The sequence below is a fragment of the Corapipo altera genome, unplaced genomic scaffold (assembly GCF_003945725.1).
Source record: "Corapipo altera isolate COAL_440 unplaced genomic scaffold, ASM394572v1 60630, whole genome shotgun sequence".
NCBI lineage: Eukaryota > Metazoa > Chordata > Aves > Passeriformes > Pipridae > Corapipo > Corapipo altera.
In genome coordinates, this window is record NW_020885082.1 from 85,366 (window position 1) to 104,182 (window position 18,817).

At 44.6% G+C, this 18,817-nt stretch overlaps 2 long non-coding RNA genes across 2 annotated transcripts; both read right to left on the reverse strand.

Moving 5' to 3' along the window:
• Positions 1-1,625: 1,625 nt before the first annotated feature.
• On the reverse strand, positions 1,626-6,704 carry LOC113960113. Its single transcript, XR_003531979.1, has 2 exons — positions 6,652-6,704; positions 1,626-1,779 (listed from the first exon to the last, which is right to left on the reverse strand). It is a non-coding gene; the product is annotated as an uncharacterized LOC113960113 (long non-coding RNA).
• An 841-nt stretch (positions 6,705-7,545) lies between these two features.
• On the reverse strand, positions 7,546-15,848 carry LOC113960110. Its single transcript, XR_003531978.1, has 3 exons — positions 15,838-15,848; positions 11,375-11,380; positions 7,546-7,653 (listed from the first exon to the last, which is right to left on the reverse strand). It is a non-coding gene; the product is annotated as an uncharacterized LOC113960110 (long non-coding RNA).
• Positions 15,849-18,817: the final 2,969 nt, after the last annotated feature.

The window sequence follows — 18,817 nt, forward strand, 5'->3', positions numbered from 1 at the left end:
ACTGATAGGCATGGGGACTCTCCTACTTTAGTTTTATATGTTTCCCTACCTCTCCGCTCAATGCATTCTTCCCAATTACGTCAGAAATTAGAATCCAACCTTGGGGCCTAGATTCTGATGCTTTCTGGGAGTGATTCCGTTTTAGAATTTCCCATGGAGTGAGACCAGTCCCTTTCCAGGACCACTCTTCTGTCATCAAAGGTCCACTACAAATCCAGCGCTTAGGTAAATTTAAGGTTTGAATAATATGTTCCATTAGATCAATATATAGGTTAGTTCCATAACCTGGGAGTTGCCAATCTTCTCCTAGTTTGTCTTTTAATTTCTGGTATAAGTCACCTGTGTTGGAAGGTTTTCCTTGTGTGGTTCCTTTTAATGTGGTTTGCACCCTCTGTTTTATTATTTCCTCCCTTTTCAAGTCCTGCATTCCACCACCGCCAGAAATGTCCCAATGGCCTTCTTGAGTGAAACAAATCCATTCCTCTCCCTTAGGACAACTAAGTCCCAATCTGGTTCCCCCTTTTCCTAAAGTTTTTACTACCCATAGTTGCCGAGAACATGTGTTGCAAGTGTTCAGTTGTCTAGAGTCATAGCAGACTTTGTTGACAAATGACTGGTAACTTAAGCTTTGAATCATACGGCCTTTATATCATGTAATTTGGTAGCATTTTGTACATTCATCAGACAAGATGTGAGCTCAAAAGCAGCAGAGTATCCAAAAGGGTCCAGCATAACTTAAGCCTCCACGACCCATGCCCGAACGGGGTTGCATCCCGTGACTGGCTGTCAGTGGCAGGTTCAGAGGTTAACCTGGTCTTGCCCCTTTTAGATTTTCTAATTTAATTAAGGTCCGGTTTTTCCGTTTCCAGGTAAAGGTTCACTTTATCTCACAACAACGGGTTCTGTCAGCAAAATTATTATTCCCACTAATCAATCAATATAGAAATTGTTAACCATTGTGACATTCTTTACATGGGGTCTATAAAGTTAAAGTCATCTAGCGGGCAGTCAATTTGGGCTGTTTCTCCAGCAAATTTCATCACACTGTATCTTAATGCTGCATACCAGTCAGTTTCAAATATTTCCCAATTTACTGGTAATAACAATTCCCACCCACAGAACAGCTTATTTATCTGTACTGACTCTAATTGGGGTTGATCTCCTTGCATGTCGCGACACTCAGGGCAATGTATATGTCGGTTAAAGGCCACACAGGACCATTTACGGTGACAGTGCCTACACTGACACTCTACCCAACCATCATGCTGAGCCCACGGATGTTTTATACAGCGTATGCGATCTGGTGGTGGCGGTCCAGGAGTTAGGGGATTTTCTTTTTCAAGGTCACAAGCTAACACAAGGATTGGGTTAACTAAACGATTAGTAAAATATGCACCTGCCCCTCCACTCTGCCAGGGGATGACTCCCTCTTTCCAAGAAACAAACAGCTGTCTCCTAAGAATTTGTCCTGGGGTCAATTGAAACCAGGATCTCAGGCTAGGTTTTATGCAGAAACTTTCAGGAAATACCTGTCGGGCCCTTAAGTCTCTTTGTTCTGGGGATAACTCATTCCAACCTTCGATATGTTTTCTCCATTCAGGTGATGAATTCATAAAGGTCTTTTCTGGAGTTTAAGTTGTAGGTCCCCAGGCGTTGATGACACAGTCCACTCTTTCAGGGGTGGTGGAGCAACAGGTCCTTTCACTCTGGTCGCGTGTGTCCACCCTCGTTCTGCTGTATGCACTGCGGTCTCTGTCGTGAGCAGTAACTGGAAGGGACCTTCCCAAAATGGGGTTAAAGAAGTTTCTTTCCCTCTCTTTATTAGGACCCAATCCCCAGGGTTTATTTTATGTATCTTGAAATCTAATGGTGCTGTTTGGGCTAAGGCTCCTAGTTCTCTTATTTCTGTCAACCTTTTTGCAAGTGTTTGTATGTATGGTCTTAATTTGGTATCAATATTGCAATAGTCACCTACTGCATCCTTTAGCCATATATAAGGCATTCCATAAAGCATTTCATATGGTGATAGACCGAGGTCTGTCCTTGGTTGGGTTCGAATACGCAGTAAGGCCAGGGGTAAACATTTAACCCATGACATCTGAGTTTCAATCATCAATTTAGTTAGGTCTTGCTTCAGAGTCTGGTTCATTCTCTCAACCCTCCCTGAACTTTGGGGGTGCCAGGGAGTATGGTGTTTCCACATGATTCCTAACGCAATTGTTATTTCTTTAAGTATTTTCAAGGTGAAATGAATTCCTCTGTTTGAATCTACACTATATACCATTCCATATCTAGGAATTATATTTTCAAGTAGTACTTTGATTACAAAATTTGTTGTAACCCTTCCAGTAGGTATTGCTTCCACCCAGTGGGTCAGATGGTCGGTTATTACTAGTAGATATTTCCATCTATTCACAGGTGGGAGTTCTGTGAAATCCACCTGTATTCACTCGAAGGGTCGGTATGCTATATCCCTTCCCCCTACAGGAGTATTTCTCATAGCCTTTTTATTCACTTTTTGACATGTCAAACAGTGGCTGGTAACTTGCTTAGCGATTTCGAAAATTCCTATACACCCATAACATTGTAAAAACTGATCACAGAGAGTTGGTGTTCCCCAGTGAGTGGTTTGATGTAATTTCATTAATATTGATCGTGCTATTGGTTTAGAAACCATTTTCCTCCCATCTGCTAAGATCCATACCCCCCCTTCTTGCTTCTTTGTCCCTATCTGTGTTAGTTCTTTCTCTTCCCTCTCTGAAAATACTGGTATTTCTAAGTTCTCAGGCTGTTGTAAGTTTAATATATGCAACTTAGTTATTTCCCCTTTTTCAGTTGTGTCTTTGACCACTTCATCTGCTAAATTATTTCCTCGGATTATGAATGATATTCCCTTTTGGTGTCCTTTTACATAGACTACTGCTATTTCTAGGGGTTTCCTTAAAGCTTCTAATACTTGATTGATCAACTCTTCATGTATTAGTGATTTACCTCTCGTGCTTACTAACCCTCTTTCTTTGCAAATTTTCCCAAATGTGTGCACGACTCCATAACAATATTTCAAATCTGTAAAAATTGTTCCTTTTTTTCCTGTTAATAATTCAAGAGCCCGGTAGAGAGCATACAACTCACACGCTTGTGCTGACCAGGTTGAACTAAGCTTTCCTGATTCTGCAATTGTCATATTATTCCCATTGATGACTGCATATCCAGAAATTCTCTTCCCATCTTTGTATCGGGAGGAGACATCAACGAAATATTTTTCTCCGTTTTCTAATTCCACCTCTTCTAAATCTTCTCTGACTTTGGTTTGTAATTGTATTAGTTCTGAGCAGTCATGCTCTAGTATTTGAGTCAGTTCACTTGGTTCCCCATATAAAAATTGTGCCGGATTTTGATTTTTAGTTACTAGTAGTTCTAAGTCTGGACTATGGATTAATATAGCTTCATATTTTAAAATGCGGGCATCTGTTAGTCATTTTTCCACTTTTTGATTCAGTAGTACTCGTACAGCGTGGGGGGTGAAAACTGTAATTTTTCCTCCAAAGGTGATTTTACGGTTTTCTTCCACTAATATAGCAGTGGTTGCGACAGCTTGCAAGCACACAGACCAACTTCTGCTGACAGGGTCTAGTAATTTTGACAGATATGCTACTGGCTTTCGATGTCCTCCTTTTTCTTGGGTTAATATTCCATAAGCAATTCCTTGTTCTACATTTACAAACTACTGAAAGGGTTGCTTCAGTTCAGGGAGTGTTAGAACTGGAGCTCTGGTTAGAGCTCTTTTAATTTCACCTAGTTTTTCACTATCTTTGTCATTCCACTTCACTACTTCTTGGGTAAGTTTTTCATATAAGAACTTTACTAATCCACTATAACCCTCAATCCACAACCTGCAGTATCCTAATAATCCCAGTAACCTACTTATATCCCTTTTGGTTTTTGGGGGAGCTAGGGCCAATATTCCTCTCACTCTTTCAGCATCTAGTCTTTTGGTTCCCTTATCTAACCAGTGACCGAAATATTTTACCTTTTGTTCTACAAACTGTAACTTCTTCTTGGAAACTTTTAACCCTTTTTCCCTCAGGAAGTTTAAGAGTTGTATTGTGATTTCTCTGACTCCCTCTTCACTTTCCCCAGCAATTAATAAATCATCTACATACTGTATAACCTCTATTCCCGGAGGTTTAGGAATTCTAATAGTATCTTTTCTAGGACCTGTCCAAACAGGTTTGGAGATTCTGTGAACCCCTGAGGAAGAACTGTCCATCTTAATTGTTGTTTCCTCCGTGTTTGCGTATCTTCCCATTCAAAGGCGAAGATATTTCTGCTTTCTTCATCTAGTGGGCAGGACCAGAAAGCATCTTTTAAGTCGACCACCCTATACCATATGTAATTAGGAGGAATATGACTCAAAAGGGTGTATGGATTTGGAACAACAGGAAATCGGGCAATTGTTCTTTTATTTACTTCCCTTAAGTCTTGGACTAACCTAAAGGTACCATCCCTTTTTTTTTACTGGAAATATAGGGGTGTTATGAGGGGACATACAGACTTCTAAAGTTCCATTTGTCAGTAATTTGTCTATAATGGGTTTAAGTTTTACTCTTCCTTCTTGAGAAATAGGATATTGTTTTATTTGTATTGGGTGGTTGGAATCAATGATTTCTATTTTTATGGGGTCTATCTTTAATTTTCCCACTTGGTCTTCTGAGGCCCACACACTGGGGTTAATCTTTTCCTCATCTTCCTCTTTTAGAGTCATTATTTTAACTCTCATTTCTCCTTCTTCTGGCACAACTCCTATTCCCAGGGAAACCTGTAGGTGTCTCCCTAAAAGATTGCAATCTGCTTCAGGTACTAAAAGTAAATCTCCCACTGTAATTTTGGTTTCTCCCTCAATTTGAACTTGTTGTATTATAGGCACTGGGAATCCTTCTCCTTTTACTCTTGGGGCAGTTTCTCTTCAGATGACCTTTCTCCCCACAATAATAACATGCAAGCTCCTGGCCCCTTGGGACAGTTTGTTGGGGTTTTTTCAGACCCCCCATTTTCCTTTCTCCCTTAGAACTCTTCCTCTCATCTGACTTTACACCTTTATGTGATTCTCGGACGGCAACTACTAATACTTTTGCCTTTGTTTTTGCTTTCTCATCATCTCTTCGCACATAGACTTTTTGTGCTTCTCTCAGTAAATCTTCAAGCCCCCGGTGCTGCCAATCTTCTAATTTTTCTAATGTTTTGCGGATATCGTTCCAGGAATTAGTTACAAAGTGGACCTTTAGTACCACTTGTCCAGTTGTAGTTTCTGGGTCGATTCCTGAGTATTGCTGTAAATCTTTTCTTAATCTCTCTAACCATGCACTCCGGGTTTCATCTCTTTCCTGCTGGCTTTTAAATGCTTTTGTGACATTCTGTCCACGAGGCTCAGCTTCCTTAATTCCTCTTATTATTAAGGTGCGATAATCTTCCATGTGTTGTCGGTCTGCGGCAGAATTAGAATCCCAATTGGGAGGATTAACGGGCATTTTATTGTCCCCGGGGGGGCCCAATTGATTCTCCCTATCCCATATCCTTATCCCTGCTGTCCGTATCATCTGTCTCTCTTCCGGGTTGAATAGTATTCCCAGAATGGATTGCATTTCTCCCCAGGTAAATGTATTTGGTCCCAAAAAATTGATCTAGTTGTTCAGCTACTCCTAAGGGATCCTCTAATAACCTCCCCATCTCTTTCTTAAATGCCTGAACTTCACTTGAACTTAGGGGAGCATTTACAAACCCAATTCCCCCTTGCGCTCCCCCCAAAGGCACTTCCCTAAGTGGGTATAATTCTCTCGTTGAGCACACCCCTTCATTTTCCTCACTAGAGCTGTCCTGTTCTACTAAAAGGGTTCTAACTTCCCTTGGGGTGGCTCATCTCTTCTTCCGAGTCTTATGTTTTTCAGGATTTTCACTCTTATGATTTTGCAGGGTAGTGGAGTCTGCAGTTAAAGGAGTTTGTACAGGTGGGGAGTAACTCACAGGCACTGTGGGAACAGCAGCTGAGGGGGGCTGTAAAGAGGGTGATGAAAGGGTCTGTGGAGGGGGTTGTAAAAGGGGTTGCTGAGGGGTCTGTGGAGGGGGTTGTAAAAGGCGTTGCTGAGGGGTCTGTGGAGGGGGTTGTAAAAGGGGTTGCTGAGCAGGTGGATTATAGGGTGGAGGTAAATTGTCTAATGGTTCCCATTTGGTTTCTGTTACTTTCTTTTCGACCTGCTTTTCTTTCGTCAACTTATAAACTTTAGTAGGTTCTGGCCAAACTTCTTCTTTCCAGCAAGTAGCATATTCACTCTCCTCAGAGTTTATCGGCTTCTTGCCGTTTACATAACTGTTGAGGGCTTGGCAGATCCAACCCTCAAATGATCCATACACAGGCCAAGAGATACCATCACTCCTTATTTTTTCTTTAGTCCACTCAATCATGCAGTACTGAATCATTTTTGGTTTTTCTTTATTTTTAGTACTCTCCCTCTTTTCCCAGTCTAAGATCATTACCCCTAGAGGACTGTCTAAGGGTATATCCGGCAATGCCTGCCTGCTCCTTTCCTTCCTGGGGCAACTTATTTACTAATTCCCTGCCCCATATTCCTGAGGTCCCTTCTAAAGTTTTCCTACCTTCCCACCGATCCTCTGGGATCCCTTCTAGGATTTTTCACTGACTCAGTGGTCCTTCCTGAAAAACTCCCACCGACCCCAGAGGTCCACTCATCAGTTCAACCGCTTCATCCCTTCACCTGCTGCACCCCTCACGGGGAGACAGAAACGAGGTTAGAAGGACTCCGCTCTCGGTTCACAGTTACACTGCGTCTCATTCACTCATTCACTCTGACCTCTTTATCCGCCCCCCTGAAGTGATACTCACAGTCCGTTGTTCTCACTCGGGTCTTCGTGCACAAGAATTATGGGCTTTTTGCTGCAGCACTCCAGGAGCTTTTTAATTCCTTGCTTTTATCATATGCATGCGTTACCCTTGGTCCTTGTTGAAATATTAGGCCTGTGAATAGGCCACTGAAAAACAGCAGGCGCGCTCCTATCTCAGGCGCTAAATATCTCCCAGAACACAAAGGGTATCACGTCGGGCGAAGTCACCAAGTTTGTGAGAAATAGAAACCCAGTCGGGTGATTTCGAATCAGAATTTATTATATAATAAAAGCAAATTCAACACTGGGTGATCAGGGAGGGGGTTCAACAACTCCCAACGCCTGTCACACCCAAAGAAGACAGTTGTTCTACATTTATTTTCAGCTACTTCATGAATATTCATTATACATAAACATAAATATTACACATTGTTAAGTCAGACTTTTAACAGATATTTTCTTAACAAGAATGTTATCTATAAGCATCCATAATATATTGCCAAATCAGACATTCAGCAGATGTTTGCTTGTTATCTATACAAAGTTATAAAATTTAAGAAAGGTGCTATTATCTAGCTAACTAAACAAAATTCTCTCACTATAAATCCTACACAAGGTAAAAGGGAGGTAACTTGTTTCATCTCTTTATAGGAGCCCAATTAAGTTTTACGATTTGTTTTTCTTTTCTCTCTCCAGGTCATATTGACCTTACACTGTTTCCTCTTAATTAGCCCGAATCATTTTCTCAGTTTATCACTGGAGGGAGGAAGAGCAGGGGCAGAACCTAACAGACACATATGCTGGGTTTCCTTCCCGAAAGCCCACATTTCTCCTTCCTCGTCAGTCCAAGACCTTTCCTTTCGGAGGTCTAACCCCAATAAATTTATAGGAACTCTTCCTCAAACCATTAGGGTTTCAATTACTCTCTCCTCTCCTGGCAACCAATATCTTACATTTGCTGTTGTCTGGTCTTGGGTGTATCCAAAAGTATCCACAACAAATATATCTTTACGTGAGGGAATGATTCCACACGAAGAGACATCTTCAACTTTGAGGGTGGATACTTGAGCTCCAGTGTCTACTAAAAAGGTTACAGGAATTTTGTGGGGACCAATAGGACAGATTATTAATAAGTCTCCTTTGGAATTTTTGGTAAGTTGTCTAATGTAAAACCACCCTCTATCCCCTGGCTTACCTACTGGGGACAAAGGAAAGTGTTTCCTGCCATCTCCCCTTTCTGTGATCACTCCAAGGAAGGGGTTGTAACAGGAAAACAGCTTTTATTGATCCCTCTTTTGCCAACCATTCTTTAATTAATACCACTAATTTATAGTGGGGTGGTCATCCATTAGGGTCTTTGGGATCCCTGTTTTGGCTCTCACCCCAGCTCACAGGGTAGACATTTGATCAAAAATTGCTTAGATATTACACCAGTTTTCTTGCACCCACTCCATGCCTGGATGGGATGGTTTAGCACCAAATCCATCCAAAAGATTAATGAAAGATTGAGAATCACTTTCCATTTTACAATAAACACACAGGAGTGGTCTTCCCGAGGGGCACCTTGTTTAAGTTACTTTCAGTGTCTCACTCCTCATGCCTCAGGAGGCACCTTATTTTAAACACTTGTTAATACACCTTGCTTTTGAGGGGCATCTTGCATTAATTATAGTACACTTTGCTTTTGAGGGGGACCTTGCATTAATGATACTTTTTCATCAAGCAAACAGTAATAGTATGTACCTTACTTCAGTTACAGTAGATAATCATAAAGGTACCTTACTTCATTTCTTTATTAGAAAATGATCGATGAGCAACTATTGTCTTGGAATCAACACTCTTGCTTTTAGAGTATCGTGTAAACGTGATGCCAAAAAGATGTTCCAATCCACTTAGGTACAAAGAGGCGAAGTGTGCCTCTATCCATAAATGTGGAGAAGAATTTAAGTTCGAATATACCCAAAAGCGAGATTAAGACACAAATGAGGTCAAATGTTGGTATCCAGAACAATAATTCAACTTCATTAACTATAGGAGAGGCAGAGAGAGAAAGAAGGAAAAATAGAGAAAAGTTGGAAAAGCTAAGAATAATTACAAGAAGCACAGGAAAGAGTGTTACCACCACCATGAACTCAGCACTGGATTTCATCCTCGGTGATGGGGCCGAATCTCCGTCAGGTCATTCTTCGTTTTTTTGTCTCTGCAGTGTGAGTGGAGTTCTCACAGCATGTGTTGGCCCTGCAGTGTGTCCTGGGTCCGGCCAGGCTGGTTGTGGTGCTGCGTGGGCAGTGTTGGGGCATGGCTCATGTGCGGGCAACAGTGTCTGCATATGCCGGTCAGTGGCGTCTGCATGTGCCGGGCAGTGGCATGTGTGTCCACAGCATGTGCAGACACCAGCATGTGTGTCCAAGGCATATGCTGGGCAGTGGCATGTGTGTGCCCTCAGCATGCGCCAGTCATGTGTGTGGCAGCAGGGTTTCCCACCTTAGTCCACATGGCACAGCCCCAACCTCTTCCCAGCTCCGTGTGTTTTTGATAATGGGGGGGAATCCCCACAGCCGCTAAGCAAGTGTGGGGAATTCCTGGAGCCAATCTGAGAGTGTGGGGACTGCAGTATGTCCCTGCAGCTTGTGTGGGGGGCAGGGTTTCCCGCTTTTGATCTTCTGCATGGAGTGTCTGATCCCGAGGCGTCTTTGATCTCTTCCCCCAGGTGCATCTCTGGCACTTGCTTATATAGGGTTGGAGGTGCCGTGCCTTACAGCAGGTGGTAGCAACATAACAACAGCACATCCCACATGCACCCAGTCTCGGTACCCCATGCAGGTGCTGCTGTCTCCAGGCTTGAGGTTATTTAACAGTCAAAACAATTTGCTTCTTGCAGTTCGAACAAAAACAAACAGAAGGTAATGTCCTGCTTCTATCAGTTCTTTACAAGCAGTTCATGGAGAAGTGTCTCCTGTGGGAGGGACCCCACACCGGAGCAGGGAAAGGACTTTTCTCCCTGAGCAGTGGCAGAAACAACCTGTGATGAACTGACCATAACCCCCATTCCTCATCTCCCTGCACCACCGGAGGGGAGGGAGGTAGAGCCCAGGAAGAAGGCAGGGGTGGAGGGAAGGTCTTAAGATTACTTCTCATTATCCTACTCTGATTTTGATTAGTAATAAATTCAGTTTATTTCCCCAATTCGAGTCTCTTTTGCCCATGACCATATTTGGTGAGTGATCTCTCCTTGTCCTTATCTCAACTCATGAAACTTTTGGTATATTTTCTCTCCCCTGTCCAACTAAGAAGGGTAATGATAGAGCAGATTTGGTGGGTGCCTGGCATCTAGCCAGGGTCAAAACACCACACCACACTATTTCTGATACAGGCCAAGATGCCACTGGTATTCTTGCCCACCTGAGAACACTACTGGGTCATGTTCAGCTGGATGTCGATCAGCACTCCCAGGTCCTTTTCCACTGGGCCCCTTTCCAGCCACTCATCCCCCAGCCTGTAGAGTTGCATGGAGTTGTTGTGGCTGAAGTGTAGGACCTGGCATTTGGCCTTGTTGAACCTCATACCGTTGGTCTCAGCCCATCAATCCAACCTGTCCAGATCCCTCTGCAGAGCCTTTCTATCCTCCAGCAGATCCACACTCCCACCCAACTTGGTGTCATCCATGAACTTACTGTGGGTACATTCGATCCCCTCATCCAGATCATCAATAAAGATATTAAACAGTATTGGCCCCAATACTGAGCCTCAGGAAACCTCACTAGTGACCGACCACCAACTGGATGTGGCACAATTCACTGCAACTGTGGGTTTGGCCACTCAGCCATTTTTTTACCCAGTGAAGGGTGTACCTGTCCAAGCCATGGGTTGCCAGTTTCTCCAGGAGAATGCCATGGGAGATAATATTGAAGGCTTTACTGAAGTCCAGGTAGACTCATCTACAACCTTTTCCTCATCCACTAGGCGGGTCATCTGGTCATAAAAGGAGATCAGGTTGGTCAGGCAGGACCTGCCTTTCCTAAACCTGTGCTGGCTGGACCTGAGCCCTTGGTTGTCCTGTATGTGCCATGTGATTGCACTCAAGATGATCTGTTTCATAACCTTGCCGGGGACTGAGGTCAGACTAACAGGCCTATAGTTCCCTGGATCCTCCTTCTGACCCTTCTTGTGGATGGGTGTCACATTTGCCAACCTCCAGTCATCTGGGACCTCCCTGGTTCACCAGGACTGATGATAAATGATGGAGAGCAGCTTAGCAAGCTCTTCCACCTGCTCCCTCAGTACCCTCAATATGAATCCCATCCGGTCCCATAGACTTTTGAGTGTCTTGGTGTCACAGCAGGTCAGTAACTACTTCCTCTTGGATTGCAGGGTGCCTATTCTGCTCTGTGACCCTGTCTACCAGTTTAGGGGGCTGGTTGCTCTCAGGATAACCGGTTTTACTCTTAAAGACTGAAGCAAAGAAGGCATTAAGTACCTCAGCCTTTTCCTCATCCTTGGTGACAGTGTTTTCCCCCCACGTCCAATAAAGGATGGAGATTTTCCTTGCCCCTCCATTTTTGTTGATGTATTTCTAAAAACATCCTTGAACTCTTCCTGAGTTGCCCGCCCCTTCTTCCAAAGGTCATAAACCCTCTTTTTTTCCCTGAGTTCCAGCAAAAGCTCCCTGTTCAGCCAGGTCAGTCTTATTCCCTGCCGGTTCATCTTTCAGCACATAGGGATGGCTTGCTTCTGTGCCTTTAAGATTTCCTCCCAGCTCCTCCTGTTTGTTACCTACACTGCTGCATTGGCGTAGATGCACTTGAGCTGGGCTATTGATTTCACCCCTAACACTAGCCTTCCACTCCTAGGCTCATCTCTGTTGATGCCTTAAGACCCTTTTAGTTTTTTATTTTTCTAATTTTGTAAGCTTTATAAGTTTTATAAGAAGCAGCAGCCCTTGTTCCCTCACCCTCTAACACCTTTTAGTTTACACATTCCTTAACCCTCTTACCCCATTCTATGCTCCCCATATCAATCCTACCCCTGAATTCAGTAGAAATATTTAGTCTCTTGTCAAGGCAAGGCCTATGCTTTTTGGGGAACACTCATATCTTGGCCTGAACAACAGAACAGAGTCAAGAACTAGGTGACTGTGTACCCTTTGTGCTCTGAGGATGATGAGAATGATGAAGTAGGTGGTCCCAAAAAGTCACCAGACCCAATTCCCAGGGGTGGGCCAGGGGGTGGATCAGAGCAAAGGCAACGGGATGGACAAAACTTGGATTGGTTAAGCAGTATTATAAAATGTAACATCTCAGGCACAGCCGGCGCGCATCTTGTAACATCTATGCCTTGGCACAATTAAACCCTTTCCTTATCTCACCCTTAATTAACTGCTCCTGAGTTATTTTTTCTTTTAGCATCAACATTTTAGGCATCAGCTGGTGGTCTGTACATGGAAATCAGAGACCTGAGGTTACTCCAGATTGGAAACTTTCATCCTGCAGGAATTCTTCATCAGCCGGCATTTTTGGAGAATTCCCGCAGTGATCTAGGGAAGCCCCAGCTCCACAGAACACCGTAAGGAGCACAGAGGTGAGTTAAGAAAAGGGTGAATAAGGAAAAAGATACCTTGTTTGGTTAGCAGCTGCGGAAGAGTTTTGTGTTTCCGGGAGATAGGGAACACGGGAAGACTGGAAAGGGAACTTAAGACTTGGGCCCGGATAGTCGCGAAAGTCACTTTCCAGTTGGCGAAAAGGGGTTTTTTGCCGGTCCAGATCAGAGCGGTTTCAGCCTAGGGCTGGGTTTCGTTGTTTTGTTTCAGACAGAAGGTGACGCCCTTCTAGTGTGTTTTGACTCTGTGAGGAGCCAGGTGAGGCTCGGGAGCCGGATTGGCTTGGTAGTAGTTAAGTAGCTAAGAGGTTTCAGTAACGGCTTTGAAACCTGAAGATAATGAGTTTGAATCCTAGTGCATGGTTGTGGTTTGTTTGTGTTTTGCAATCATAGGTTGTGCAGATTCAAAGGTTAAAATTCCTAAGGAACCTCCCCTTTGTTTGGTTTCGAAACACTGGAAAACTTTAACCGGTCCTAACACGACTTTAAAGAAGGAAGAACTTTGTAGGCTATCTGTAAGTGCATGGCCTTTGTTTGGACAAATGAGAGGAGTGACTTGGCCGGAATTTGGTTCTTTTGAGCTAGACACAGTATTGAAATTGATTTCGCTCCTTAATGAAGAACAGAAATGGGAAGAGATCCGATATGCAGAATTGTTTATGTTTCTGTTAACACACCCTGGATTGAGAGAAGGACATAAGAAAAACGAAAGCTCAGAAAGGGCAGAAAAATCAGAAATGGGTTTAGAAAAAGGGAAAAAAGGTCGAGTTAAGACTACTCCTGTCCCATGAATTTTATTTAAAAACACAGGGAATGATGATTTAAACATGTTAATGTCGCCCGATGGAAGAGAAAACAGCCCGGGGGGAGCCGGAGCTGCAGGACTGGTGGCCCCTGGACCAGCTTCTTCTGCACAGGCAGGGGTCGGGCAGGCAGAGGTCGTTAGAGGACTCCCTGGTGAGGCCGCACCGGGAGGAATTAAGCAAATCGGAGCCTCTGGAGGAGTTGGCTTGGAGCCGGCGGGAGCGAGTCCTGTCAGAGTAGCCGATAGAATAGAGGCTGTCAGTTTAGCTGGAGTAAGCACAGCGGTGCAGATAAGAGCTATAAGGTCAGGTTTTGTTGAAACTGCTTTCGGCGCAGCAGAGCTGAGCGGGAGTTATACAAATGCTGCGGGGCTAGCTAGCTCAGAGATAATATCTAGTTTGGTCGCAACAGGAGTAACAGCAGGAGAGGCTCCTGGTCCCACGGGGGCAATGAGAGCGGGACCCTCCCTGCCTGTTCCGGTGAGCGTGGAGAGAGCAGCCCGTAGCCTTGCAGCTGCCAGCAGCTTTGCCGGAGCAGATGAAGTTACCATGGTAACAGCGGAAGTGAGCGTGGGAGTAGCAGAGCAAATAAGAGCTAAAGTTGATAGTTCTACTGGTGACGTGATAAGAACTGAGAAGTCTGAAAAGTCAACTTTTATTAGGGTTGCTTTTGGCGTGGTGACACCAGAGAAAGTTATAGATGCGGCATCTGTTGTGGAAGCAAGGGAAACTTTAGAAATCGCGGCAAAAAGCGCCGCCGGAACCAGCCAGTGTAGTGACGGTGGCAGGCGTAGGGGTCGCTGACTCTGACGGTGGCAGTAAAGTGAAGGTGTCGGACCCAGGAGGGGCGACAGCCCCAAGTGTAGGTGTATTTGTGGAACCGAGCAGCCCAGCACCGCAGACGGGTGCTGAGGCCGTTGATTCTATCAGTAGCAATAGCGATATGAGAGCTGTAAAAACGGAGCTGCGTGCCCCGATTGCAGGAAGAACCCCAGAGTTTGCTGCGAACACAGTAGACTGTACTACCGTAGTGACAAATACAAAGGAAATAAGCTGGTTTAAAATGTATGAGGTTAGACAAGAGACGAATGAATCGCCCACAGATTTTTTGAATAGACTGAAGGATGTAATCAGGAAATATACTGATATTAACATAGAGTCAGATCTGGGAAAGAAACACCTGGTATACTTATTTGTAGGACAGTCTACAGATGATATAAGGAAAAAACTGCAAAAGGCAGGTGGTAATGAGAAGAATATTGATGAATTATTGGATATAGCTTGGACGGTGTATCGCAATAGAGAACAGAAAGCGAGTATGGTGGGCGGTGAAGTAATTGTAAGAACAGCCGTTGCCGTGGCAACGGAACTCCCAGCTCAGAGTGCAGGGGAGGTTTTTGGAACGGCCATTACCACAGCGACGGAGCTAGCTGGCGCGGGGAAAAGAAAGTTGTTGCCTGTTTCTGGTGCTGTGGGAATGCGCGTAACAGGGTAAAACCAAGCAAAGTTTGTCCCAGCTATACTAACAGGCGAGAAAGGAGGAGAAGACCCGGGGACAGAGAGAGCGAGACTCGAGCAAGGAGAGATCCCAAAGTCTAAGACCGTGGCAAGCACAGTGAGGCGGGGACAGGTAAAGCTAGTCCCAGTTGTTGCTTTAACTAATGAAGAGGCTTTGGTCCCTGCTAGTGTAATCCAAGCAGGGATGGCAGACGCGACTGCTGTGAAAGTTGCAAAACCGTTAGATGCGACGACACGAGGGAGTGCTGGGGCCACTGACTTTGCAGAGGTGACGGGACCCAGCGCTACCCCTACTATTCCGAGAACTGCCCCAGGTATAACAAGCGCGACCGTAGATCAAATCGTAACAGAGGCACCGGGAGCTACGAGAAAGGCAAGGGCAAAGAGAATGAATGAGTGTGTAGGACCTCTCCCGCCCATGCTGGCTGGCGTGGGGGGGGTGACTCTTTCCCCTGTGGCAGCTGATCCCATGCAAGCAGCTTCAGTGGGTGCAAGTGTTGAGGAGATTTTAAAACCACCCGACGACTTTACGGTTGTCATAGCAATAAGAATGCCTGCTCCCATAACAAGCGGAGCAAGGCCGAGGGCGAGAGCTACCAGTGCCCAGCCTCTTCCAACGTGTAGGAAAGGAAGAGGGAAATCATGTGATGGTTGCAGACGCCGCCACAGCTCTGTGAGAGCAGGGGCAGCGTTGACCACCGGCACAGAGAGAGTAAGTCCAACCACGGGACAATTAGAATCCAGGTTTGGTACGGGAGCTGCTGCCGCTCCTGCAGATGGAGCGGGGGCCGCATCGGGTGCAAGGGCAAATCACTTCCTAACTGTGGCCAATACAAACAGAACTGCTCATAACACCTTGGCAACTGCAAGCAGGAGACCGGTTAAAGGTACAGAAGCTTCAGGAAAACCTAAAACAGTGTCTGTAACTGGAGTCCCAGCCCAACCTGACACGGGACTCTCTGGCTCCACCATTAGGGGCAGAGACGGAGCTGTCGCTCCCCCTCCAGCTCTCCCAAGCCTCCACAATCCACACCTTCCCACCAGACCGAAAAATGGGCGGCAAAATCAGTGTGCATTTCCAACAAACACAAAAGCTAAAAACCGCCAATGTAATATCTGTAATAGGTAATGCTTTGAAAGAAAAATTGAATTATAATGCCATGACCATAATTAAAATTGCAAGAATAAGTAAATCCAAGCCATTCTTTGAACTTTCAAGATTTAAAGTGAGTAAATATTGGGTGATTCATTGATTCTCCTGTATGTTAAAATTGCCTAATCCTTTGTTAAGTAAAAGTTCATTGAAAAAATTAAAAGTTAACGTCAAATTCTGCAAAGAGGAGATAAAAGTTATGATTTTTAATAGTAATTATGTCGAAGCAGTTGTCTTTTTCATACAGGAGAACCGTGAAGAAATCCCTGCAAAAGCTGAGTGCTATCATCCCAATGGTATGGGCCAGCATCACACTCAGACCAAAACTAGTAATTACCAAGAATACTACAAACATAGTATACACCACAAAATTAGAAATCCTATTACCAACATGATGAAGCAAATGGTGAGTGTTCTTTCTGTGAAGAGAGGGGACACTAAAAAATTATCTAGATCTGAAAGAGAAAAAACTGATTTGTCCCCAACAGATGAAACTGAAAGAACTGTAGACCCCTGTCTCCTAAAATTGTCACAATCTCATACCTGTGAATATTTCTACCCTAACTCAATAAGGGGGAGTACTGGTTTATTTTAAATGTAAACTAACAATGTGTCAGAAGTTAACTGTTTGCAGATAGTCTGTTCCAACAAGTAGATCTGAAAGCTGTACCATGAAAATTCAAGCTGAGAGCCATGGAAACAACTTTTGTGCAGAAGTAAACAAATATCTTGACTGCAAATGAAATACACCAGGACCAAAGAGTGTTAAACTGCAATAAAACCAAGAGTGAGTAGACAAAAGCCAACATAAAAGCCTTCTGACACGATTGAAAACTGTTATATAATCAACTTGCGCTAAAGGTGGTACATATACATCATCATGGCTAGACTTCGCGAACGAAGATTTGGGAAGGGCTCTACCCACGTTTGTTGCAAGCGCGTTGGTGGCTAAAAAGGCCAATACGAGATAGGCATGACCGGTTGCAAAAGGCACAACAGGAAGACTCCTTAGATGGTGTATTCTGCAAGGCACGATTCTTTCTGCATTGTCTTTTCTCCTCAAGGGGAATCCTGCGTGCTTTCTCAAAAGCATCTGCAGCGTTATAGATGGTGTGCCTCCAGGCCTCCTGATTGGAGGCCAGAGTAGACCAGTTATGATGATCAATATGGCCCAGGCTGAGATGTTGTTTCAGGGAGTCCTTGTATCTTCTCTTTGGGGCTCCTCTCTTGCGGCAGCCGGTGGCAAGTTCACCATAAAGCAAGATCTTAGGGAGGCGGTGGTCCTTCATCCTGGAGACGTGTCCTGCCCAGCACAGCTGTGTTCTCAGTAACATGGTGTGGTGGGGGGAAACAGTTTTCCCCCTGCAGTTATAAAATGGTAAAACCCCAGGGGGTGGTGAAGTTTTAGCCAATGAGCGCTTCTGCAAAATATAAACATATCACAACCAGAACAGAAGAGAAGGTAGTTGTAGTTTGGTGTTAGAAGGTGTAGCCATGTTGTGAAAACCACGAGGAAGAAGGGGTAGGAGCCCCTCTGGGGGGCTCTGGCCATCCAACCCCGGCTGGGGTCATAGAAACTCAGAAACAGTGTTAGACTGGACTGAGGTCTGTGACTTAGAAGCTGGAAGTTTTGTTTTCCCTCCACCGTGAGCAGCAGAAGCAGTGGCAAAAAAACAACACTGGTCAGAGAAGATGGCAGAGAACCAGAAAAGATAAGAAGCCACAGAGGCATTACAGCCAAGCAGGAGAGACACAGTGTTGTCCGAGAAAAGAGAGCTAGCAGCAGCAGAGAGAACTGAGTTCTACAGAGAAAGTTTGGGGTAAGAACTGAAACTAAAACCCCAAACTCCTTGGAGACCCCTCCTAGAAAAGGAGGAGGAGATGGACTCTTACCTAAAAGAGCCTTTGAAGTGCTACAGCACTGCAGAGGAGCTGAAAAGCTCAAAGCGTCCTCGAAAGCTGGACCAGGACAGCCAAAGGAATGTGGAGAGGGTGACCTTGGCCCCCCCGCTGCTTGAGGCAGAGCACAGAGCTCTGTAGGGAACTTGAATCCCCTGAAGATAAGGAACGTCACGAAGACCCCTGCGCTTCATGATATGACGTGGTGATAGCACCCCTTGTCCTGGGAAACGCAGTCCACGGAAGAAGACCCTCGTTTGGAGACGAGTGGCCGGGGGGGGGCTTGGATACCCCCCTCGTGTGTATTGACAGAGATCCAGCTGCTGCATAAGAAGAAAAACGAAACAGATAGACTGCTACTCTGAAGAAGCTGCTGCCCTGAGTATTGGAAAGGATCTTTCCCTTTTTCCCTCCTGGACTTTTATTTGGAGGGGAGAAGAGATTTGATCCATTGTAAATACTTATATCATGGTAGAGATAATTAAGATTGTATATAATGTATTGTAGTATTTATTTGTACAGTCATTGTAATATATTCCCTTTCCCCAATTCTGAGTCTCGTGTGGTTGTCTGAAAAACTAATCTCACACTGGGTTGAGATGTGGGAGGGGGCTTGGACTAGGGAATTAGATTTTGGAGCTCTCAAACCATGACACATGGCCTCAATACTTGTGACTGCTGCTTGTTCTAGAACAGATGTATTGGTCACATAATCTGACCAGTGGATGTTTTGGATTGTGCAGAGACAGCGTTGATGGAAGCGTTCTAGGAGATGCAGGTGGTGGCGGTAGATGACCCAAGATTCAGATCCATATAAGAGAGTAGACAGCACTATGGCTCTGTAAACACTGATCTTTGTACTTTTCTTCAGGTGTTTATTATGCCAAACTCTTTTATGAAGCTTTCCGAAAGCACTGTATGCCTTTGCTAACCTGTTGTCTATCTCCCCGTC